Raw genomic sequence first — 25,574 nt, 5'->3', positions numbered from 1 at the left:
ATTATAGAAGCTAAACAATCCCCAGAAACCTGCTTTCAGCCAGCCAGGCCTCAGAGCTGGAGTTGCAACAGTGTTTCAATTATAGAAGCCAAACAAAGCCCAGATACCTGCTTTCAGCAGCTGAGGCCTCAGAGCTGGAGCCGGCCTCAGAGCGAAAGCCGGCTCTCAGCTCCAGTGACAGCCATAGAAGGTAAATAAATCCCAGAATAAAAAAAAAAGAAAAAAAGGAGAGGTTGGGAGCTTCAGTCACCCGTCAGCCTGAAAACAGCCCTCAGCCCGTCACCCAGACTGGCCAGCACCCCAATGGGTACCCCCACCCTGAAGGGGGTGTGACCAGCTGCAAACAGCCATCATCCCCTCATCCAGGCTGGCCAGGCACCCCAGGGGGACCCCAACCCTGAAGCAACAAGATGGCGGCTAATTTGCATACTGAAGGCGGGCAGCAGTGGGCAAGGCTGTCCGCGGTCTGGGACCCGGATCCATGACCCTGCCAGGTGGGGGGCAGTTCTTGAGGCTGTCCGCGGTCTGGGACCTGGATCTGTGACCCTGCCGGGTGGGGGACAGCACTTGAGGCTGCCAGCAGTCCCAGGACCGGGATCCATGACCCTGCCGGGTGGGGGGCAGCACTTGAGGCTGTCTGCGGTCCCGGGACCCGGATCCGTGACCCTTCCCAGCGGGGTGGCAGCTTGCACAGGGCGGATTGGCCAGGGTTGAGCAGGGCAGGACGCCTGGCTTCCACCCAGCCCCAGTCACTCTGGGCAGGTGAGCAGTGCAGAGAGCCTCTGGACAGGGAAGGCAGGCCGGCGGAAGGCGGCCTGTACTCCCCACATGGCGGTGGTGACAGCTGTGAGCGCGCCAAGTGGAGCCTGCAGGCTGAGCTGAAGTAGCGCCTGCAGGCCATCAGCGCCCAGGAGTGGCTGCGCAAGTCCTACCTCCTGGCCCAGAAGTGCAGGATCGCAGGGACAGCCACCATGGCGGGCCAGACTGACGTCCTCCTGGCCGCACCAGGGGGGTTTGCGGATCTGCAAAGCCAGAGGCCTCGGGTGTGCACATCCCCCCCTGGTGTGCAAACATCCCCTGGCACACTGTCACACTCCCGCACCTGCAACAGTTGCAAACCAAGGCGTGCACAAGTTCCCCCTGCCTCTCCACCGCACTTCCATCAACCCAGCATGCCTAACACCCCCACAGGATGTGCACACATTCCCTCTGATGCACTCACGTCCTTTGGAGAGTGTCTGGGTGTTCTGGGTGCTGAGGGTGGGCGCCTGTGAGATGACAGTGAGAGGGCGGAGTGGTGATACCCTGTTCCCACAGAGGCCAGTGCAGCTAGGAGATCACATCTAGGGGGTTAATGCAGGTGCTGAGGTGGAAGCAGGTGCAGACAGACACACCTGGTGGGCGCGGGCGGCCCTCGCTGAGGTGCCTTCAGTCAGCGTTCAAGATCAAGAACCCAGAGGTGGAGAGGAATTCCGTCCTCTCAGTGAAACAGTGGGATCATCGGGGCGACTGTAGAGGAGGAATGTGCACTTTGGGTGCCAGCACCCATGAGCGAAGGCTGCCCTGACTGAGCCTCACTTGCTTGGGGCCTAGCGCACTCCTGCTGGGCAGCGTGTGACAGGACGTGCTTTTCCGAATTAATGAGAGAAAACGTTGATTCTCCTGCTGCCCACGAAGGTGGAAAATGAAGTGGGGAGACATGTGGGGAGTGAGCAAGGTTCCCTGTCTGGGGGTTCCAAATCTGCTGTTGGTTTCTTTCACTGCTGACTAGAGATATACAGGGTGTCCCCCAAAATGTATACACACTTTGAATACCTACTAATTCCAATGGTTTTAAGCATAAGAAAGAAACAACAATGGAGCTGTTATCTGTTAAAAGTGTGGGCACAAACAGGTAAGTTGGACATTCCCTGAGGGGGTCTCAGATTGGAGAGGGTGAAGGCCAGACTGAGGGGCCCCTTCCCCCCCTACCCCAGTGCACGAATTTCATGCACCGGGCTACTAGTATATATATAAAGGCTAATATGCAAAGTGTCCCCTCAGGAGTTCGACCAGGAGACCGGGAGTTCGATTGCTCGCTATGAGGTGTGCTAACCACTAGGGGGCGGCATGGAACAAAGGAAGGCCCTGGCCAGCGACTGGCAGCCGGCAGTGGGGGAAGGAAGGCCCTGGCCGGCAGCCAGAAGGCCCTGATTGGCCCTGATTGCTGGCCAGGTCTAGGGACCTTACCCCATGCCCGAATTCTGTGCACCAGGCCTCTAGTTCTGAATAAAAGCCAAAGCCCTAGTGTCTGAGCCTCAGCACAGAGTCATAGGAAATGGAAACACAAATATGACTCCAGGTGCCTTGAGGAATATAGACCTTTAATGTGGTCTGTATTAGACCACATAGAAGTCTGGTCAGTGATTTTCTGTAAATATTCCTTTAATTCCCTGTCTACATTTATCCAGCCATTAAAATATTTATCCTGCTCTATACATGTTTCTTCTATCATCTTGCTGCTCAACCCTGTATGCTCCCTTCTTTTCCCCTATATTTATACTATTGCTTGTAGCAGGAAAAACATAAAATGTCAAGGAATTACCCTGACAAAAATGCATAAGATCTTTTAAGATAATTTAAAATCATGGTAGATGACGAACCAAAAAACTGGCATAAATGAAGAGGCATCCTATACTCTGGATAGAACAAAGTATTACATAAAGATGTTAATTATTTTCTTAAAATATATTTTTATTGATTTCAGAGAGGAAGGGAGAGGGGGAGAGAGAGAGATAGAAACATCAATGATAAGAGAGAATCATTAATCAGCTGCCTCCTGCACACCCCCTACTGGGGATTGAGCCAAGATGTTAATTCTTTAAAATCCTGGAGGGAAAAAAAAAAATCCTGGAGATATTGTGGGGCTCTTCCAATCCTACCCTTCAACTTTTTGTGCTTCATAGCGCTGTTCCCATATAAGATCCATTAGACTATTGATGTGGGATCCCATTGCTCGGGAACACCAACAAAGAGACAAGATTTTTAAAAATGCAGCATCAAGGTTTTTTAAAAATATTGAAATATAATTGTCTGGATATCCATCCCCACATTAGATTAGGAGAATGAGGGCAACAGCTCAGGGCAGAAGTATCTAGATCTATACCAATTGCCCTATGCCTACATGACCATTGTTTTATAGATGTATATGAAGGAGGTAATTATCTCTTTCACAGATTTACAGATTGAGAGGAACTGTACTCAAAGAGGCTGTATTTCAGGAAGTCGACTCAAGGACTCTCTTCCACCCTGGGACCTTATTTAGATGAGAAGATAATGGATTTTTGACACTCATACTCTGCCCAATTAGCTTTTCTTTTTCATATTCTCATTTAAATTAAGCACTTGAGTGCCTATTGTTTACTAATCACTGAGTTACTTGCAGGGTACTCAAAGTTAAATAAGACAGAGCTACTTCTCTTAAGTCTGGTGGGAAAGACATAGAGGTAAGCCCAGCATACCATCACGGGGAAATAGGTACAATATAGTTATATACCCAGAATGCAATGGGAGTAAAATGATAGCATCTAAATCAGGAAAGCCAGAAAAGGAATCCTGATAAGGTGATACCTGAGCCAACTCCTGAAGGACAGGTAGAAGTTATTTCAGTTGGACTATATTACATTATCATTCTTGCTTTTCAGAAATGGTTGATTACTGGTAATTTATTATGATCCAACCTGATAGGTAGGTAAGGAATATTCTACACAGAGGCCTTCCAGTTGAATATGACAAATTGAACACACATAGATTTATCAACAACAGGACTTTCTCCTAGGACAAATTAGTCTTTCCTGCTTTTGTCCACTGTATAAGTTACTGACTTGGTGGCTTGAGACATTTCCTCCTCAGACTTTGGTGAAGATGTTGAGTGGAATGGCCAAGAGCCCTGTGTGGGAGTGAGTCAGGGTGAGTTGTCCATCTTTATTATCATCACTTTGATGTTGACAGGAGACAGCTGGCACTTTCTATACACAGGCAGCTATTTGTCCTGGGAGAGAAACAGTTCCAAGGAAAAGTGGCCATCATGGGGAAGCTGATGAATAAGCCATTCCAAAAAATTCATTGGATTATCACATGCCGTGGTCATCAGCCAGCTCCCCATAATTCTATCCTTAGTATGATTGTGGGGAAGCTGAAGGTGGATGAAATGCTAAGTCATTGAGTTCTCAAGAATATGAATCACAAATAATTTGTACTAATAATACTTTGAGTGGCTTTATAATTCTTATTAAATATCTATTAAAATTTTAAATTAAATATTGATTCTTCACCCTTGGTGAGTTAACAGCTTGGTTTGCCACTGACCAAGGGGAGAAAAGCTGTAACTGACTTGGTTCTCTGGGGAGGAGAGGTTCCAGTGCCTTAACGGCTGAGCCCATAGATTTCAAAGTTGAATAAGGTCTCTCTTTTTCTCACTCAACTCCTTTTCTTAAATTTTAACTTTAATTGGACACTGTGCTCAATTCCAATGTTGTGATAGATATGCCTGAAGAACTGTCAACATTTGATTTGGCTTAAACATCCTTGGTTATCTTCTGGCCTGGGAATGGAAAGTCCTGGTTCTACCTGGCACTGGCCTTGAGCCACACAGGAAGTCACAGAACAAGAAGGGCCGGCTCCGGGAGGGGAATGGGGCTGTCCAGGCCTGCCCTGGGCCTCAGCTGACAACCACTGCCCTTCCTCCAGTCACGGTGGGGCCCATCCTCCGACAGAGATTGAAAATGTTCAAATTCCATTAAAATGACATTAAGAAATTATTTCAAAGGCAAACATTTGAGAAGAAAAGGAAGCTGTATAACAATGGGCAAATGATAACTGACTTAATGGACCAGAGAAAGTAGAACCTTCTTTGAAAATCAAGGAAATCTTCAAAAGGGATTGTTCATTCCATAAAAGCCCATACAATAGATGTGAAAAAAAAAAAGAAGAAAAAAAGACCTACAACAAGGCATATCATTATGATATTTCTGAAAGCTGAGTCAAATAGGAGACCTTTAAACTTTTCAGAGATAAAATAAATGGGTCCTCTCTAAAGCTAGGGAGTTGGGACTATGATTAGCAAGATAATTTAATATCCAGTTGGCCCAGCTCCATGTCTGCTAACCAAAATCCTTGGCTAACTCTTGGCTCCTGGTAACTCAGATCTCCATCTGGGTTTACATCCCTTTGTTCTGAGTTTCCTGGTCTGTGTCACTGGGCCTGCCTCAGGCGATTGTCCTGACTTGCTTCCTTGCCTTTCTACTCTCTGCTTCATTCAGAGAGTATCTCACCTCTCTGGATATGGCTTCTCATCCTCTTGGCTAAAGGTCTCCATGACCTGGATCATTCATCTTCATTCCTTTAAGACTGTCTAGGCTATATGCTGCTCAAACTAGGAATATCAGACTCTCTTGTTAATGTTGAAATTGTCTCACTGAACATTGTAGAAAAGTTTCCCCATGTGTCACCATAATTGTTCTCTCTCTCTCTCTCTCTCTCTCTCTCTCTCTCTCTCTCTCTCTCTCACCTCACAGACATAAATATAATCAGTAGTTTACTCTAACTGAATATTTAAGAGCAAAACAAAATGCTTAAAGTGTGTTACATAATTAGTCACATATTTATGCCGTATACACTTGTTATTCAATGAAGATATGGTTTGATTTCCAAATAACAAAATGTGAATAGTATCAGAAAAAAATGAATACTGAGTATCTGAGCTAATAGTTTTACATTTTTTTAGGTAAATTGTCTCATAATTTTCTATTTTACTGTGTGTAGTATATTTCTTCAATCCAGGTGAAAGAGCACAAAATGCTTTGTCTGTGCTACTCTTAAGCCACGTCATTAAACTATTCTTCCCTGAAATCAGCAGTATAGGTCCCATTTACAAATAAAGAGTCAGAGACAAAGGCTCCAAGTTTGGAGGGTTAAATCCAGGTTGAATAGCCCAAATGCAATGCTATTGTACAGTCACCAAATCAGAGTCATACAACCTCTGAGGACAACTGAAGAAATTCGCTTGAATCTTTAAACAGAAGAAACTGAAAAAACAACAACAAAACAAAACCTTTTATTCAGCTGAAATTGTGAACCTCTTATATGGCCCTGGATTGAATCCAGCCTGCTCTGCCATTTCTAAGGAAGGCAGAGCAAAACACCACTTGCCTTTGTCCCTTGTGAACAAAGGTGAGCGTGGACTCGATGCCAGGCCTACGCAAGTAAAACCAGCCCATGGAGATCCTGCTCACTGGCTGCAAAGCCCTGACACAGGCAGGATGTCTCAATAGGAGCCGGAGGTATAAGGCAGTAGCTCCCAATATTGAAATGGAATCATCGGTAAGGGAGATATACAACTGATATTTAGTAATGACAATGGAAATATTTGTCTCCTTCTATAATTCTGAACGTAAGAACCCTTACTAGAAATGAAAAGCAGGGGCATCTGTGTTACTTTCAACAATAAAGACACATTTACAAAAAAGAAATGTAAAGCAATATGGGTGGCAGATGGCTGGTATGGTTTGTACAGCACATAGTTTGTATACAGAGGTGAGCAAAAGTAGGTTTACAGTTGTTCATATGGAAATAATACAATAATTAATAAGCAAATAAATACAAGAATAAATGGTGTGTTTCGCATGTTCACAACTGCAAACCTACGTTTGTGTGTGTGCATGCGTGTGTGTGTACATACATATGCTTAAATTATGTTACAAATTCATAAACCTATTAAGAAATTAGAAAATATAAGCAAATAAATAAATGCTTACTAATCATAATAGCTGCTACAAAGGAAATGCACAGGGACAAGGCCTACTTGTGGCTCTGCAATGCACTCGTTACCTAGGAGACTGGCCATTCCATTCCAAGCATCTCTACCCACACACACTTTCATGTCTTCATGCCTTTGCTCAAGCTCTGTCCTCTACCTGAGAAGTTAGCTTCCCTTATATTTGCAAGTGTAAACACTTAATCTTCAAAGCCCAGCACACTTTCCTTTGTTGATTCAATAATGGTCAAACCTTCCTCCCTCCACTCTGCCGTTTCAGCTCTTGTTACATTTTGCTTGGTCTTATAGTTACTTCCCAGTGAGATGATGAGTAACTTAAGAGCAGAGACTGTGTTTTACTGATTTATGTTTTCCTATAGTTCCATAAGTAGGAGCTCAATAATGCTTGGCTGGGATCTCCAAGGCCATCAAATTCAGATGACACAACTATGAATTATAAATATGAGTATGATTTGGCCTGTCTCTCAATTGCCCATGAACATGTCTTCAGCTGCTTCAGATAGGAGAGTGAGATTTGCTGCTGATTCTTCAAGTCGAAGTCTAGGATGATGATATCAATGTGGTGTAGCAGAATATTAGAAATATATATTATGTGAGCTGGGGCTAATTTGGATACTGCACACCTGGCCTAAGACATACATGCATTAACAACCAGCTGTCTGTGATGCAAATCAGATCCTAGTGTTCACAGAGCCTGTCTACAGTGGGGGTAGCAGACATGTGTGTTTGCACATCACTCTCTTTTAATCACCACTTACATCAGCGGTTCTCAACCTTGGCTGCACATTAGAATCACCTGGGAATCTTTTTAAAATCCTGATTTCTGGGCCTCATCCTTTGGAAATTCTGTTCCTTTGTTATGGGATGGGGCCACAACATTAGTAACAAAGAAACAGAATTTCTGGAGGATGAGGCCCGGAAATCAGTATTTTCAAAAGATTCCCAGGTGATTCTAATGTGCAGCCAAGGTTGAGAACCACTGACTTAGATCCTCGTGCTCTCAGCTGTCTCTGGTTCTAGTCTGCGTGGGCTCCAACTGACTTCACCTGGGAGCAACAGGACAGTGCCTGACTTCCTGCTTGCACCACACCCCTCTTTCTTGCCTTCCACCGTTGAGTTACATAACACAAATAAAATTCTCTTTCACAACTAAGTGAAAAACCTTTCATCACTATAACTGAGTACTGGCTAACACAAGGGAGGAGATGTAGAGTGTTAGGTCTATGAAAAACAGCTTCTCTTAATTCTCACCAAATCCAAGAAGTGGATATGATTCGTTCCATTTTCAAGAAACGGAGACTCAGCAAAGGTAAGTTGTTGGGCCAAGTTCACATGGCTCTTAAATAACGGAACTAGGTCTATTTCTTAGCTCATTATTATTTCCATACAGCCTGTTGCCTCTCAAATATTGATGAGATAAATAAATTGAATGCATGACTTTTTAAAAATTTTAGGATAAAGCAATTATCCAATTTAATTAAATTCAAATTTAAAAAGAGCAAAAATATAGATGTGAACATGTGTGTGTGCGTGTGCGTGTGTGTGCGAGAGTGTGTGTGCGCATGCCCATGTGTGTTCTCTAGCTCTGGCCACTCAGAAAGTCCAGGAACTGCAACCCTCAAATATTAATTTATACACGTGGGTCCCAGATACTGCTTTTTAAAAGTAATTCTTCACTATACAGAGCCAACCTCTTTGGAAGAATGGCTGATTCCAAGGCTGGAGCCAAGAAAATACAAGTTGAACCTAGATCATCTGTTGTACCAAAAAGTAAGTTATTTCTTTAAAAGTAACGACATTTCACCATGACAAAGAAATCAGCTTGAAGGCACATAGCAGTGGTCAAATCAGGCACAATTTTAGCAACAAAATAAATAACAGTAATAAATTACAACTCATTGAATACAACAGATCCATGAGACCATAATGATATAATACATAAGTGAGAGTATTTTAAATTTGATGAGCAACAGAATATTTATATTAATTCAAAGTAACTCACAACAAAATACTTATTGATTACAGAGTGTAAAGATGTAACTTTACAATGAAGAAGCCTGATAGGCACCATCTTAATCGGGTGATCAAAGTTAACCTCCCCAACAATAAAATGAAATCATGTACCATTTGATAGGTTGCAATGAGAAGAACACAGCATCTCTTTTGTGATATTCCTTCAGAGGATGTATTATCTGAATCTAATCACAGGAAGCATCAGACACAGATGAAGGAACATTCTCTAAGCCAGCAGTTCTCAACCTGTGGGTCACTACCCCTTTGGGGGTCGAATGACACTTTCACAGGGGTCGCCTAAGACCATCGGAAAAACACATATATAATTACATATTGTTTTTGTGATTAATCACTATGCTTTAATTATGTTCAATTTGTAACAATGAAATTGAGGGTCACCACAACATGAGGACTGTATTAAAGGGTCGCAGCATTAGGAAGGTTGAGAACCACTGCAAGCTATTTAGCCTGTAATCTTTAAAAATGTCATGATCATGAAAACCCAGGAAAGACTAGGCAGCTACTCCAAACTTAAAGGGTAAAGAAACAAGGCAACTAACTACAGTATGAGATCCATTTGCTAAGAGGGTAAACCTTAAGTATTCTCACCACATTAGAAAAAAAAATGAAAGAAAATGGTCAGAAAGTGAGCTGATAAGCATGTTAGTTAACGTGATTGTGCCGATTAGTGTATAATGTGTACCTACATCAAAACATCAAGTTGTATACCTTAAATATGTACAACTTTTACTTGTCAGTGCTTCCTTAATAAAGCTGGAAAAAATAAAAAGAGCAAAAAGTTACCCAACAGAAATAAAAAAATAATTGTGTAATAGGAGCAAGAAAGGAGAAGTGAAAAGGAAGTGAGCCAGGAAACATGAGTTTCAGCCCTGGCTCTGCCAAGAGCTACCTATGCAACCTCGGAAAGTCCTTTAAAGTCATAGACTCAGACCAGATTGCCTTTTGTTCAACAAGCTTGCTGGCCACTAAGGAAACTGGCACCCCAAGAGTTTCAGTTACAGTTCGGCCAGCATTTGTAGCAAAGGGTGGTCGTGTCACTTTAGTCTTTCCCCCTTGACCTCCTTCTACTCTCAGACTTACTTAATTGTGCAATTCTGTACCATAGGGGAATTTTTTTCCTAATTTCATCTGGAATTTTTTCCTAATTCAGACTTCCCTTTCATACGCTCGTTCCCCAAAGTGTGTTATGTTGAATAAGACCCTTTCAGATACAGTAACAGAAGTAGAATAACACACACCTATATATTTATAAACTGTGGCCACACAGTTTGTAAATATATATAATATAGCATATATTCAAAAGAATTATAAAAATTATATATTATACATAATTATATATGTAAATTATATATATATTCATGCTTTTGGTCCTCATAACAACTTTATGAGGACAGTCCTATTATAATATGCATTTTATAGATTAGAAAACTGAAGTATAGAGAAGTTAAAGGACTTGCCTAAGATGGTGCAGCTGGTAGTAGTCAGAGATCTTTCTTTTGGCTATGCCAAGGATATGCTGGGTAACTTGTTCTTTTAGGCCTAGCTCTAATCTGTGAAGAGGGATGCAGACTAAATTTTATCATTTCTTGGCCTCATAGTAATGGGTGTATTCACTGTGGTATCTGAAATAGGTAATTCATTCAATATTGTCTCCAATTTTTTGTCATTGAAACACAGTTGACATACTATATTAGTTTCAGTTGTACAACATAGTGATTCTATACTTATATATCTTATTAAATGATCACCATGATAAGTCCAGTAACCATTTATCACCATACAAAGTTATTACAATATTACTGACTATATTCCCTCTGCTATTCGTTACATCTCTGTGACTTTATTTCTGTAACTTGAAGTTTGTACTTCTTAATCCCCCTCTCCTATTTTGCCCAGCCCCCTACATCCTCCCCTCTGGCAATCATCAGTTTGTTCTCTTTACCTATGAGTCTGTTTTAGTTTTGTTTTATTTTTCAGGTTCTACATATAAATGAAGTCATATGGTATTTGTCTTTCCCTGTATGACTTATTTTACTTAACATAATTCCCTCTAAGCCAATCCATGTTGTTGCAAATGGCAAGATTTTATTTTTCAATGGCTGAGTATTATTTCTGTATACACATACCCATACCCCCCCACACACACACACACATATATATTACATCTTTCTTATTCATTCATATATCAATGGACACTAGGTTGCTTTCATATCTTATCTATCATAAATAGTGCTGTGATTAATATAGTGGTGCATATATCTTTTCAAATTAGTGTTTTTGTTTTCTTTAGATAAATACCGATAAGAGGAATTATTGGATTGTATAGTAGTTCTTATTTTAATTTTTTTGAGGAACCTTCATATTGTTTCCTAGAGTGGCTGCACCAATTTACATGCCCTCCAACAGTACATGAGGGTTCTCTTTCTATACATTCTCACCAACACTCTTTAGTTGTCTTTTTTATAACAGCATTTTGACAGGTGTAAAGTGATATCTCCTTGTGGTTTTGATTTGCATATCCGTATGATTAGTGATGTTAAGCATCTTTTCATGTACCTGCTGGACACCTGCATGTCTTCTTTAGAAAAACGTCTATTTATTAAAATTAAATTTTTAAAAATACTAGTTTCCTAGTGCATGGATTTGTGCACATTGAAAAGAAATTAATTAGAAGGTGGTGGGTGGGGCAGGACTGGGCAAGACAGGCCGGACATGCCCTGGAGACAACCTCCGGCAGTCCCTCCCCACCGGCCACACCTGGGGCGGCGCCGGCGCTCAAAGGGCATCTGTGGAGTGAGCGGGGTCCCGCTGGCAGGTGGGGTTCCTCGGCCTGGCAGAATTGTTATATCCTCCCTTAAGTGCTAAACATTATGTGTGGATTCTTTAGGATATTTTATATAGAAAACTCATACCATTCAAAATACTGAGAATCATGATTCTTTCCTTCTAAACTGTATCTGTGTCTGTTTCTTCAATTACACTCTTAAGGTGATGATCAGAACCTCCAATTTTATTTTGTACTAAAGGCCCGATGCATGAAATTCATGCAAGGGGCTTGGCCCTCGCAGCTGTGGAGACTTGCCTCGGCCCTCGCAGCCCTGGCTTCATCCTGAGGGTCATCCAGAAGGACATCTAGAAGGATGTCCAGAAGGTCTTTGGGCTGTCTGGTCTAACTAGCATATTACGCTTTTATTATTATAGATTATTATTGATTTCAGAGAGGAAGGGAGAGGGAAAGAGAGATAAAAACATCAATGATGAGAGAGAATCATTGATTGGCTGCCTCCTGCATGACCCCTACTGGGGATAGAGCCAGCAACTAAGGCATGTGCCCTTGATTGGAATCGAACCAGGGACCTTTCAGTCCTCAGGCCGATGCTCTATCCACTGAGCCAAACTGGCTAGGGTGAAAAATGTCTATTCAGGTCCTCTTCCAATTTTATAATCAGATTGTTTGGTTATCTTTGCTATTGAGTTGTCTGAGTTCTTTATATATTTTGGATATTAACCCCTTATCAAATACATGATTTGCAAATATCTTGTGCCATTCAACAAGTTATCTTCTTGTTTAGTTGATGGTTTCCTTCACTATGCAAAAGCTTTTTCACTTTGATGTAGTCCCATTTGTTTATTTTAGATTTCATTGCCCTTGCCAAGGAGGCAGATCCAAAAAAATATTACTAAGACTGATGTCAAAGAGTTTACTGCCTATGTTGTCTTCTTGGGGTTTTATGGTTTCATCTATTACATTTAAGTCTTTAATCCATTTTGAGTTTATTGTTTTTTAAGGCATAAGAAAGTGGTCTAGTTTCATTCTTTTGCATGTAGCTGTCCAGTTTTTCCAACACCATTTATTGAAGAGACTTTTGCTCCCATTGTATATTTTGCCTCCTTTTTCATAGATTAATTGACCATATAAAGTGGGTTTATTTCTGCGTTCTTTATTCTGCTCCATTGATCTATGTGTCTGCTTTTGTGCTAGTACCTGTTTTTATTATTATGGCTTTGTAATATAGTTTGAAATCGGGAAGCATGATCCCTCCAGTTTTATTCTTCATTCTCAAGATTGCTTTAACTATTTGTGGTCTTTTGCAGTTCCATGAAAACTTTAGAATGAATTTTTTCTAGTTCTATGAAAACTGCCATTGGCATTTTGATAGGGATTGCATTGAATCTGTAGATTGCTTTGGGTAGTATTGACATTTTAACAATATTAATTCTTCCAATCCATGAGCATGGTATATCTTTTCATTTATTTGTGTCATATTCAATTTTTTCATTGTATGTTATAGTTTTCAGATGTTTTGGAGGCTCGTCTCTCCTGTGCAAGATCTAAGGGTTGGAGTGCCTGATGTGGCTCTTAAATCCCTCACTCCTCAGGGAAAAGTTTTATACCTTTGAGATGCCTCCTGACCACGAAACACTGCAACTGGGGTGTGCGGTTTCTTTTTCACAATGTGACTATCTCTTTCTCTCAGTGCTATCCTTTACAGTGTTATCCTTTGTTGTGGGTGCTCTGTTCATTCAGTTCCTAGGTCCCCTTCAGAGGTAATTATTCCATACGTAAGCATAGATTTATTGTGTGTGAGAAGAGGTGATCTCAGGATCAGTGCTGCCATTTTGAACTCCCTCCCCAATATTTTTTTAAATTAAGCTAAGAAAGCTAAGACAGAACTTCTCTCTTTTGTAAAAAGTGGGCAACCTGTGTACAAAAAGTTATGAAGACACTTCAAAGACTAGATTCTCAAAAAAACTGACAAACTAAATTAATTAATAATTTGTGTGTCTTTGTCTTTGTTTTCTCTTCCAAAATTAGGACCAGGTGACAGAAAGAACATTATATGAGGAAACATGAGCCACTTTTGGACCTGGCTTCATTCTTAAAACTACTCGTTACACGACCTTGGTGAGGCTTTTAAACAGGTTGGATTACTCTTTCCTCATCTGGACAGTGAGATAATTTGGTTAGATGACCTCTGCTGTCTGTTCTGATTTTGAGAGTCTGCAATTCCATCATGATTTCTCCAACTCACTTACAATTAGATATATTTCCATTTCTAGTGAGGAAAGTTAATAAGTGGAAGGTAACATTTCTCAGGATAGTGTGAGCCCAAGACCAAAAACACTGCCTTGTTTGAAGTCACACATTCCTGAGCACACTGTGGTATGCTGACTTTTCTTTTTCTCCCCTTTACAGGCTCCAGTAAAAGGTCTTGATCTTGAACAAACAATGCTCGCTGCTCATTTTGCTCATGTTGAAACTTAAAAGAAAAAGTCCTGATTAGAGAGCTATCTTACCATCCTCTCAACAACAGAGAGCAACACTGGATTGTAATGCACGTTCCTTCATGGCAAAGAGAAGGGTTCCTGGTTGTTTGGTTTGTCTGTTTGTTCTCCACAGGGAAACTAGAATCAATACTTATTGGCAGATAGAAGTGGACTGTTAATAATTACTGCTGAATACTAACCAAATATGTGGTGGTCAAATCATAAGATTCACTGAGCAGCTTATTTTGTTTTGTTTCTCAAACAATAAACAGATTAGAAACACGTTTTTCCAGCCAACTCTCAAATCCAAGACCATTTTGTTCTTGTTTCAATAACCACTTCTCAGGGAAAAGACACCACTTTTCCCTAGAGGCATAGACACAAACGCTGTAGAGTATAGTTTCCCTGAAAGTTCATTTAAATCTCTCTTAGCCCTTCAAGTAATAATTTTAACTATTCTCATGAAAACTTGGTTATGCCATCTTTCTTCAAAGAAAGGAAGGATGCAATGAGAAGCTCACGACTATGGTCATTTGTGGTGGGGATAATGCCAGCCAAATTGTCCTTCAAGGCAAAGTTTGGGACATGTAAGGACTTATGAATTAATGTTCCTAAGGGCCTTTCTTAAGAAATCTACTGGAAGGCAAACGTCAGCCAACTAAAAGACAGCTAGAGAAAGGACGGGCAAATAATTTTTTTTTTATTGTTTCTGCTGCTAAGTGAAATTTGTAAGAAAGTTTGTACTGTTCTGAGCTGCATTTAAATAGTATAGGAAGTTTGTCTGCTGTCACACTGACAAAGACAGTGATAGTGTCCATGCTGCCACAGTATTCCTGGTAGTTCATACTTGTCATAATAAAGTCTACTTTGGCATAGGTCAAGAAAATAATACTGTGCACAAAAATCACAGAGGATGGGAAATCAGCAATGCAATGCATGTAGAATTTCATAACCCCTCTCTAATCTGGATAAATGTTTGACTGAAATGATTGGAAAATCTTTTCAGTGGTGATAGTTGATGATTTTATGGCTTCTTGACAGGGCATAAAATACTTAAGACTTTGGACTGATTGTCACCACTTTCTTCTCCAAAAAGAATGTTTCCATGAACAATGAAGTTAATGATGACAAAGTGACATTTTTCTTTTTTTAATTTATCTTTACTGTTGAATGTCCCCCCCCCCCCCCATTAACCCCCTCTACCCCCCTCCCTTCCTCCCTAGGCCTTCACTGCACTTTTGCAAAGAGACATTTTTCAAAAGGAGAAGATACACACTGAAATTTTTCAATCAGCCAAGCCCACCAGCTCATGACATAGAATCGCATTATAAAGGATGGCTGAGCCTCGGAGCACTCCTAATCTGAGAATTCTGGGAGAAGTCTTTGGGCCTTTCCAACGGTTTGGGTGAACTGGAGGGTAGGCCTTATGATTCATAACCTGAGAAAACCTTAGAAACTATTTATCTTCTGTCATTTTACAGAAGAAATTCAGGGGATTGGACTAAAGTCCCAGAGGAAGCAATTTGTTGAGCTAGAACCATATGAGGCCCAGTTTCACCTTCTGTACCAAGGATTGTTTCAAATCTCCGTTTTCCCCAGGTTCCTGAGCACGCAAACTTCCCCTTCACGCTCAACAAAGGAATGGGCTTAAACAGGCTTCAATCTCACAGAGAAAATGGAAATCATAAGACCAAAATTCTCTCAATTTCCTGCCACCACCTCTGAACTGACAGCCATCCTTCCCTCGTCTCCTGCTAAAGCCGGGAGGCTCCCACTGGCCCAGCCTAGTAGCCTTATCTGTGCTGTGCCATCATTTTCTCCTCAAAACTGCCATGAACCACCAGTCGCCATATAGGGATGTTGATCAACCAATTATTCTTTTGTTTTCTGCTGTATCTCCAGTCTGTCTCTCTATTGGCTTTTCCACACTCAAGGAAATTTCAACTTTATCAGTTACGTTTTATGCCTTCTAGTACAAAGAAAAGAAAAGATTTGAAGTAAATATGACTAAATGTTCAGATTTATTGTTTCTGCTGATAAGTACATGGGAAGTTATTTAATCTCTGTACCTTTTATATCAACTTTTTTTTTTCTTCATAAAGCAAAAACGATTGTGAATATTACTTGCTCAGGAGCAATCAGAGACCATAAGAATAACATTCATCCACAGGGACTCCACACAGCCACTGCTTCCTTCTGATTTTCACACTCAAAGTGAAGGAAGTTTGGGGCCCTGCTGACTGAGGTTAAACAAAAAGAGAGAAAGAAAGTGAATTGGAGAGAGTGTCCTGTTTACATTTGAACAGGGGACTTCCAAGCTGAAACAGTTTATTTATAGGTGCCACAAAATGCGAGCTGGAAGTGATCATTTGGAATTTTCAAAACCTTCTCTTCAGCAATGTTACTAAAACATTACCAATCACTATGAAGACAGGAAGAATGTCAAAGTTTATCCATTATTGATTCTCAAATATCTGTTGGCCACTAGTATGCAAGACAGAATCAGTGAAGAGATGGGTCAATTTTTTTTTATTTACTGCTACTATATTATTTCTAATTTCATAAGAAGATTGCAACTATTCTAGAAAAAAATCGCACTTGCATTTCTAGATTCACATGGGCCCTCCTATTTTTACCCCTTCTTCCCTCCTTCCTTTCTGTTTAATGGTGCCCTCCTTTCCTATCCAAGTCAATCTCTTCCTCTGTGCCTGGACCTTCCCACTTCCCTCCTTTTTAGGACTGTATTCCATGTCTGTCTCTTGTATCTTCTGTCTTCAACATTTGCCTCTCCATTAGGTCATCCCCATAGTATTTAAACATGTTCCCATTATTCTCTCTTAAAAAGAAGAAACTTCTCCATTGAACTCACATTCATCTCCAGCTAATCCCCATCTCTTCTTTTACCTTAACAACCAAACTTCTCAAAAGAGAATTTCTTTAAAAATAAATAAATAAATTTCCACTCTCTCAATCTTCATTTCCTCAGTCCCTCTCATTTCTCAAGCCAGGCCATTGACATCTACTCATAATGCTTTCTCTGCCTTCACTAAATTACCCGTCCCCTTTGTGTCACCATTGACCTTCGTGTCTACTTGATGGAATGGGCATAAGTTTTTAGGGGTGTGCAGAAGACAACTTTCCTCTTTGTTACCCTTTGTGCTTCTCAAGACTTGGACAGAATCTTGGGCAGATACCATAGTTTTTCTAGATACTCTCATGGATTAATAAAGAATTTAATTTTTTTAGAAGATTGAAATATTTGTATTAGATAGGACTAGTATTAAGTCTCTAATCCAAAATAAAGCTTCTGGCCCGGCCGGCATGGCTCAGTGGTTGAGCACAGACCTGTGAACCAGGATGTCATGGTTCAATTCCCAGTCAAGGCACATGTTGGTTGCAGGCTCAATCCCCAGTGGTGTGCAGGAGGCAGCCAATCAATGATTCTCTCTCATCATTGATGTTTCTATCTCTCCCTCTCCCTTACTTTTTGAAATCAATAAATATATATTTGTAAAAAAGAAATATTTAAAAAACAACAAACCAAACCAAAGTTAAGATTCTATCTAGATCAAGCCTAGTTTAAATTGGGATATCTGTAATAAGGAAGGTGGCATAGGTGGGTTTTGCAGTATTTCTCTTCTAAAATTTTTCATCTACTTATAATGCTTTCTCTGCCTCCACGAAGGTTGGTCCTCAAATAATTCTTACCTGACTGGTATAGCGCTATAGACACACACACACACACACACACACACACACACACACACACACACACACACACACGTACATATTTATGAGTCCCTAAAGATGATATATAAAGAGGTTTTATAGATAGATAGTAGGTCGATTTATTTCAACAAAAGTGATTTTATACGTCTTGCCTCATCTTTGCCATTTAAAAACTGCCTATAAATGGGGTTCACCATATTTGCCTTGCCCACTCTACAGGTTAGCTTTAAAAGTTCCTTGAGTAAATACATTTAAATATAAACTAATAAGCTGAAAAGATCACATGAGTCTGCTTAGTTGAAATGTAATGCTATTATTATTATCATCAAGTACACTTTCCAAGTATATTTGCCCCTTTGTCAATCGTATTTTCCCCTTACTTTAGGTATCTCAGTTTAGCAAGCAAGGAGGGATCAAATTTAAACTAGAATGGTGGTGACACTAATGCAATGACTTTAGCTTATCTATTGAAATTAAAGCATCCCTGCCTTGAAAGAAAATAGGGAGATAATTTTGTTTTATGTAGAAGGTTTCTTTGGCCCCTAAGATCATAACCTACAAAGAAGGCCAGTCCTGCTCATTACCACTAAGAGATCTCGGGGAGTCAGCTAGCTCTACCCACCTCTGGTCTCTACTTTCTTCCCTTAGCTCAGTAGGATGAAAGGTGAATTTGTCACAGGTAGACTATGGATGGGTAAGATATTCTATTTCATTTCTAGGACCTGTGTTATGAACAATAATGAAACTGTTTTCTTGGACCTGTGACATGCCATATAGCCCGAGTTTTCAAATCATTCTCACTGAGTGACCATGAGCAAGACATGTAGTCATATAACAGAGATTATTTCCCATTTGCCCTCCCAACTCCATTCTCCTTCCTCCTCCAACCTGTCTGTGCCCTGGGAGGCTTACCTCCACCAAAGGCAGCAACTGGACTACCTTTCCCTCTGGTACCTGGATGGGTTAGCCAATGGGAGGAACTGGCAGGAGGTGTGAGGGCAGGGAGTTAGTTGGTCCCACTCCTGCACTGCAGGGCCATGACTTTGGCAATGGACCCTCTTCCATGGCTGGTCCCTTGTTGGTTCCTTTAGCTCTTTCCACAATTGTATAAAGGAAGCCAAAGAGATTCTTCATTAAACACTTTCTTTAAACCCTTTAAAGAGGTCTTTTTCACCCTGCTAGAACCCTGATTAATATGACATCTGTCAGCCTATTTTCCTCATTTGTTGTAATATGGGTATAATAAAAGAGCCTACTTCATTGGGCAAGAGTGAGGATTAACTGAGGTGATGCCTGTAAAGCACATAATACACAATAGGCACTGAACACTGTATTTAATACTTAGTATGCACTTAACACAAAGTACTTTACTGAGTACTAAGACAACTGTATTAATATTACAAAGCATTAATACTATCAATACAAAGTACCTTGCTAAGCATTATCTTGGGAAATAAAACAATAGTATATTGTTTTTATTATTATTACTGCTTGCAATTGCAAAAGAAATTGAGATGGCTTTGGGCCACTTCTGACTGAGAATCAATTTGAAATAGCAATTAGCAGACTACAAAGCCCAAATCCCACCTCCTGTACTTCTCACCACAAAGAGCCATCACTTGCCTTGTCCTCCTCTGCCTCCTCAGCAGCCTTCCATGGACTGACTCTTTCTGTTTCTTTTGGTGTGTATGTGACTTCCTCAAGGCTTCCCTCTGTTGAAACTTTTTTCCCCAATCCTAAAAGCATATGACCATTCTATAATTTCTCTAAAAATATGGTGACGGCAAATTCAGGGAGTTGGGGCATAATTGACAACTATGAGGATTTAAAGTTTCAGGAAGATGAATGAAATTATTGAAAACTGATCCTGAAATTCTTTTACCCAGTAGTCTTGAGTGAGCCATTTTATTTTTTCCAAAACTACATTTCAGTGAGTGGGTAAAGTAAATGGGGAACGACGAATGGGAAGATGGATAATACTCAACAGAGGAGAAATCAGTGGAATGAAGTACTAAGTGTTTTTTATTCTCCCATTCAGGATAGAATATATTAAAAAATAGTTCAGAAACAGGCCTGGGGAACTGGAACACACTCTTAAATTCCAAAGTTATAAGAAGATCAAGTAGAGTGGTTTTTGACTCAACAAGCATTTTAAAGACGTTAATAATAAACAGATTTCAAGTGACCTAATCAATTACCACTGTAGCTGTCTCTTTGTTTCCATTTAGATACACTGTGGTTTGAAACGAAATTAAAATACTGTTCATGCTGGAGTCCTTTAGAAGCCTTCCCCGATGCTTTCACTAAAATCAGAACTCATAAAACTAATTTGGCTCCCAATATATGATCCTTCATGATAACTGAAGAATTGTCATGTCCTTCATGACAACAATACTTCATGACAACTTTTAGATGCATGTGATGCTACTGAATTTTTCAGGTAAGTTTACATCCATTCATTCATTCACTCTAAAAATATTTTTTGGGGAAAGGGCAATGAACACTCATTGAGCACCCCTATCTGCTGAATTATGTCAGCTGTTTTGCATTCCTTGACTCCTCTCAACAACCCATGAAATAGGTATTATTTAATTCATTATATAAATGAGGAAATAACAACTTAGTAACATAGCTCAGATCATAGAGCTGTTGAGTGGCAGAGCTGATGTGTGAGGCCCAGTTTTTTTTTCACATCAATCACGGTGCCTGGCAGAGTGCTTCCCAAACATATGACATTCCACCATAACAAAGATGAGCAAGACAGTTCCTTCCGTCAAGATCGTTATCTCCCTTTCAAGACAGAAGCCATGAAATGCTTGTAGGTTTGTAAAATATGGTCAGGATGTGCCTCTCCTCCACAGCAACCCTATTACACCCACCCGTACTCTCCCTGTGGTGTCTCATGGACTCCATACTGAGAATATATGATAACAAAGAATCATTAGATGTTTCTCTTCCTCATGGCCTCAACATATGCTGCTTTATTCCAGCAATCATTTGGGGTTCGATTCTATTATTATTCATAATTTATTTTTTTCCCCTCTCAATGGAAATACATTACATGGCTCCACATGACCTCTGTTGCAGGTAATGTTAATGTTCCTCTCATAACCCCTACACCTACCCTGAGGACAGTCCCTCTTATAGGGTAATGGTGTCCTGATGATATTCTCTAACTGCTGGAACTTCCTCAGCCCACACACAGAGCAGGAAGAAAGTACCAGAGTGTTAAAACCCTCAGCATGACCCTCGGCCAATGAAGGGTAGGAACTGGTATATAAATACTCTGATGCTGTAATTCCTCAACGGCAAATTCTGAGACATGGTCAGCACAGTGTTTGAGAGGGATTCTAGGGAGGCTGTGTCTCAATTTCCCCGGTGGTGATGTGCTTGTCAAGGTAACTTCCTTCCCTGTTTGTTTCAGATAGGTATTCTCAGGAAGCTGACCCTTGGAGGTTAGGGTTCAGGAAATTTACTGAAAGTGTTCTCAGAATTAATCTGTGTAAAGGGAAAGGAAGGAGGGGAGGTTGGGCTGAGAGAGAAGTTGAACAGTACTTGGATCCACATGCTCCTAACACAGACCTCCATGTTTTCTTCCTTCTAATTTTTCTCCTTCCAGGCCTCTGAACAACCAGCTAAGCCAGTCACCAAGAGTTCATGTCTTAGTTTGGGCTGTTATAACAAAACTAGAGGCCTAGTGCATGAATTCATGCATCAGTGGGATCCCTCGGCTTGGCCTGTGGAATCGGGCCAAAACTGGCTCTCTGACATCCTCCAAAGGGTCCCGGCTTATGAGAGGGCACAGTCCAAGCTGAGGGACCCCACTGATGCACAATGGGGGCCGAGGAGGGACTGCGGGAGGGCTCCAGGGCGTGTCCAACCCATCTTGCTCAGTCCTGATCAGCCAGACCCCAGCAGCAAGCTAACCTACCAGTTGGAGCATCTGCCCCCTGGTGGTCAGTGCACGTCATAGTGAGCAGTTGAGCATCCTTAGCATATCATTAGCATATTACACTTTGATTGAACAGATGACTGGATGACCAGACACTTAGCATATTAGGCTTTTATAATATAGAATACCACAGATTGGTGGCTTAACAAATACTTATTTCTCACAGTTATGGAGGCTGGAAGTTGAAAACAAAGTGCTAACAGATTCGTAGGCCTTCTGCCTGGTTTGCAGATGTCTGTCTTTACATAGCCTTTCTTGGTATGTGCATGTGGGGGTAAGGATGTAAGGTTGAGGGAGTGGGTGGAAATTGATCTTGTAACTCTTCCTCTTTTTATTTTATTTTATTTTATTTTTTGTTAATTCTCACCTGAGGATATTTTTCCATTGATTATTAGAGAGAATGGAAGAGAGGGGGAGAGACAGGGAGAAACACAGATTGGTTGCTTTCCACAAACGCCCCTACAGGGGCCAGGGATTGAGCCTGCAACAAAGGCATGTGCCCTTGACCAGAATCAAACCCGGGAGCCTTCAGTCCACTGAGCCAAACTGGCCAGGGCACTTCCTCTTTTTATAAGGGCATTAAACTAATCTCATCAAGAGGGCCCCATCCTCATGGCTATTGTATACAAGTCTCAGCCTACTGATAACCAGTGTAGTGACTAGACTAACCCTTGGCCCTGGTGGTTCTTATTATGATTACAAGATGCCTTTCAGCAATGACCAACAGGAAACTTTGAAAAAAAAAATCATTACTTACAGGACTTGGCAATTACACGCACACTTGGGGCCACACAGTGAGGCTGCAGGTAGAGAGAGAGAGTGCACATGGGCCTAAGCTTTTCTATTATTGGCATTGAGGGTTGGGACCTAGGGCTTTGGGCCTCACTTTTTATTTGTGAATTTAAAACATAAGAGCAAGAATTTATGGTTCAAGGTTGAGAAAAAAACAACAACCAGCTCAACCAAGATCTCTAAAACAAAGGATCCTCACCCAGCTGGCATAGCTCAGTGGTTGAGTGTTGGCCTAAGAACCAGGAGGCCAGGGTTTGATTCCTTGTCAGGGCACCTGCCCAGATTGTGGGTTCGATCCCCCAGTTGGGGGTGTGCAGGAGACAGCCGATCAATGATTTTCTCTCATCATTAATCTCTCTCTCTCTCTCTCCTTCTCCCTTCCTCTCTGAAAAAAAAAATGTTTTTAAAAGAAAAGAAAACAAAGGAGCCTCAGAAGGGGCTAAGGGTGTAGTGAGGGGTGGGGGGAAGTGCGTGTGTGTAGGGATTGTGTGTGTGCATGATCTTGGCTGGCAATGTGTTTGTTTGAGACAGTCACCCTTCAAGTATATGCCTCAGGAATCAAAGCTTAAATCAGACACTTGCATTACAAAAAAAGAAAAACACAACTGTCAGGGCTAACATTACAATTGCCATATCTAGTTCTGATTACTCCCCACAGGTCCATCTTCAGATACAGTTGACTATTGAACAATGCTGGTTGGAACTGTGCAGGTCCACTTATATATGAGCTTTACATTTTTAAAAAATTTTAGATAAAAAAATTAAAATTTGCAAATAAGTGGACTCACATACTTCAAAACTGCATTGTTCACAGGTCAACTGCATTTTCAGTCTGATTGAGGTTGGGAATCTGCATGTGTAGGGGGCTGAGTTTAGTTTTGTGGATTTTCCATTAACATCTGGTTGGTGCCCCAACTCCTGCATCATTCAAGGGTCAACTGTACCATCACTTTGGGGATGAGGAACTCAACATCATGATTTTGGGGGACACATTTAGTCCACGGCAGGCCATAGATTGTTTAACTCTGGGTGGGTCACTTTTTTTTCCACATAAACTGAATGATCAAGGCACTGTTCACTGGGACACTGGAGGGATTCCCCCTTATTCCTGTCTCTCAGGGCCACCCATGAAAGGAGCTTCTGTGCAGCTGCTGTCAATTTGGGCATATTGAATTGACACATGTGTGACCCAACTTCAGCTTTTATCCTTCTCCATAAGCTATTTATAAAGGATCAGCCCTTCCCTTCTCCCCCAGATGTAGTCACAAGTATGGGCTGAGGCAGAGGTACTGGTTCAATAGCAATGGCAGTCAAGAGGATCTGGGACACCTGATCATGCAACCCTTTTATTCCCTCAGCTCTGCTCATGCCTGACCTTGGATGTGTCACTTCCATCTTACATGGATTGCTACTGGGCCTGCTTGACCTTACAACCTATGGATCTTACAGACTCTAACTAAGGATGGTAGTCTGGCCACATGGTAACTTATAGCTCCATTGCTTACAGGGTCCAGTAGCATTCCAGAAACTGCTTTTTCAAAAAGTGTATAATTTTCCACTGCAGATGGAATGGCCTCGATCCTGGACTCTAAAGGTCTACATTACAATCTCCTTTTAAGGCTTTCTATAAATTCCACATGGTGTCTTTTTCCACTATAGATTTGACAAGATCTGCTAGATCATATGGGCAAGAAACAGGGCATTTTTCACTTTAGTGGGGGCCTTTTGTTGAACATATTTATGCTCAGAAGATTCATTTATCCACCCAATATATTGGTTGGAGTAGTATTCCCAGATGTGGAATATTCTTCCTTCAGAAACCTTAGAAGCCCACTGGGCATTGGGCTTTCTTCTTCATGCTGGGAAGCATGTAATGCAATAATTTTTCCTTTTCTTGGGAAGGGAAGTCTGGCATGTCCCAGACCAATGTCTCCCTAAACATTTCATGGATAAGACTGACCCCTGAATCTTGAGTAGGTGTTGTCTCATCTCTTTGAGGCACATGTATTTTACTAAGGTCTTTAGTATACTTGCCACTTTGCTCATCTAGTCATGTAGTGAGCCAGGATGAAATTCTAGAGAAATGTCAGATATATTATGACAGAGGACAAGAAAGTAAACCTAGTTCTGGGCAAGACTAGAAATACAGTATCTATAGTATATTATAGCCTGTTCCAAGCAGATGCAAACTATTTCTGATGGGAATGGAAAAGAAAATATTTACCAGGTTAATGACTGTATACCATGTGGCTGAGGATTTGTTAATCTGTTGTATCAGAGATACCACAGCTGGCCAATGTACAATTAGCGTAAATATTTGGTTAGACTTGGAATAGGATATTTTCAGGATCCATCTGGCTTTTGTAAGGTCAGACTTGGGAAGTAAATGAAGAAATGATGGGACCATCACTCCTGCATCCTTTAAGTCTTTAAGAGTGGTATTATCTGTGCCATTTCCCCATGAAACAATACTCTTTTTGACTTCCTACATTGCCTGATTGTAGCAGGAAGGGAGAGGGGGTCCACTTGATCTTTCATGCTGTCAAAGCTCTCATCCCACAGGCCAAGAAACCAATGTTGGAGTTCTGCCAACTACCAAGTGTGTCCATTTTAATTATGCATTTGGTCATTGGAAAAACACCTACTGGGTAGGTCTGTGGACCTGGTGAACTCACTGTGAGGCAGGCCTCGGCCATGCTGTTTCACATGCCTGCGTGTCAATGCCAGCTTACTCCCTGTATGTCCAAGAGTTCCTAAAATCTGTGGGTATTGTTCTTTCCCAGTATATAGTTTACATAGTAAATGGCCAGAGGTCTGTTTGGAGTTGTCTTGGGAGAATCATTTTTCATATGCACTTCCCATGATGTTGCAGGGTCTTTCCTCAGGGAAACTGGTCTTTTTCAGCCAATGATTTATGGGGCCAAAAATAGGCTGAGGTCCCAAAACTGGGCAAGAGATCATAACTGTTTATTTTGATGTCTGGCC

The 25,574-nt window shown here is 41.2% G+C and overlaps 1 long non-coding RNA gene across 1 annotated transcript; it reads left to right on the top strand.

Moving 5' to 3' along the window:
* The first annotated feature begins 7,993 nt into the window (after positions 1-7,993).
* On the top strand, positions 7,994-14,422 carry LOC118653679. Its single transcript, XR_004966867.1, has 4 exons — positions 7,994-8,123; positions 8,499-8,584; positions 13,665-13,754; positions 14,046-14,422. It is a non-coding gene; the product is annotated as an uncharacterized LOC118653679 (long non-coding RNA).
* The last annotated feature ends 11,152 nt before the right edge of the window (positions 14,423-25,574 follow it).

This window comes from Myotis myotis, unplaced genomic scaffold (genome assembly GCF_014108235.1).
Source record: "Myotis myotis isolate mMyoMyo1 unplaced genomic scaffold, mMyoMyo1.p scaffold_m19_p_1, whole genome shotgun sequence".
NCBI classification, from domain to species: domain Eukaryota; kingdom Metazoa; phylum Chordata; class Mammalia; order Chiroptera; family Vespertilionidae; genus Myotis; species Myotis myotis.
Note: the sequence above shows the minus strand (reverse complement) of the source record. Positions and strands in the feature narration are given on the sequence as shown.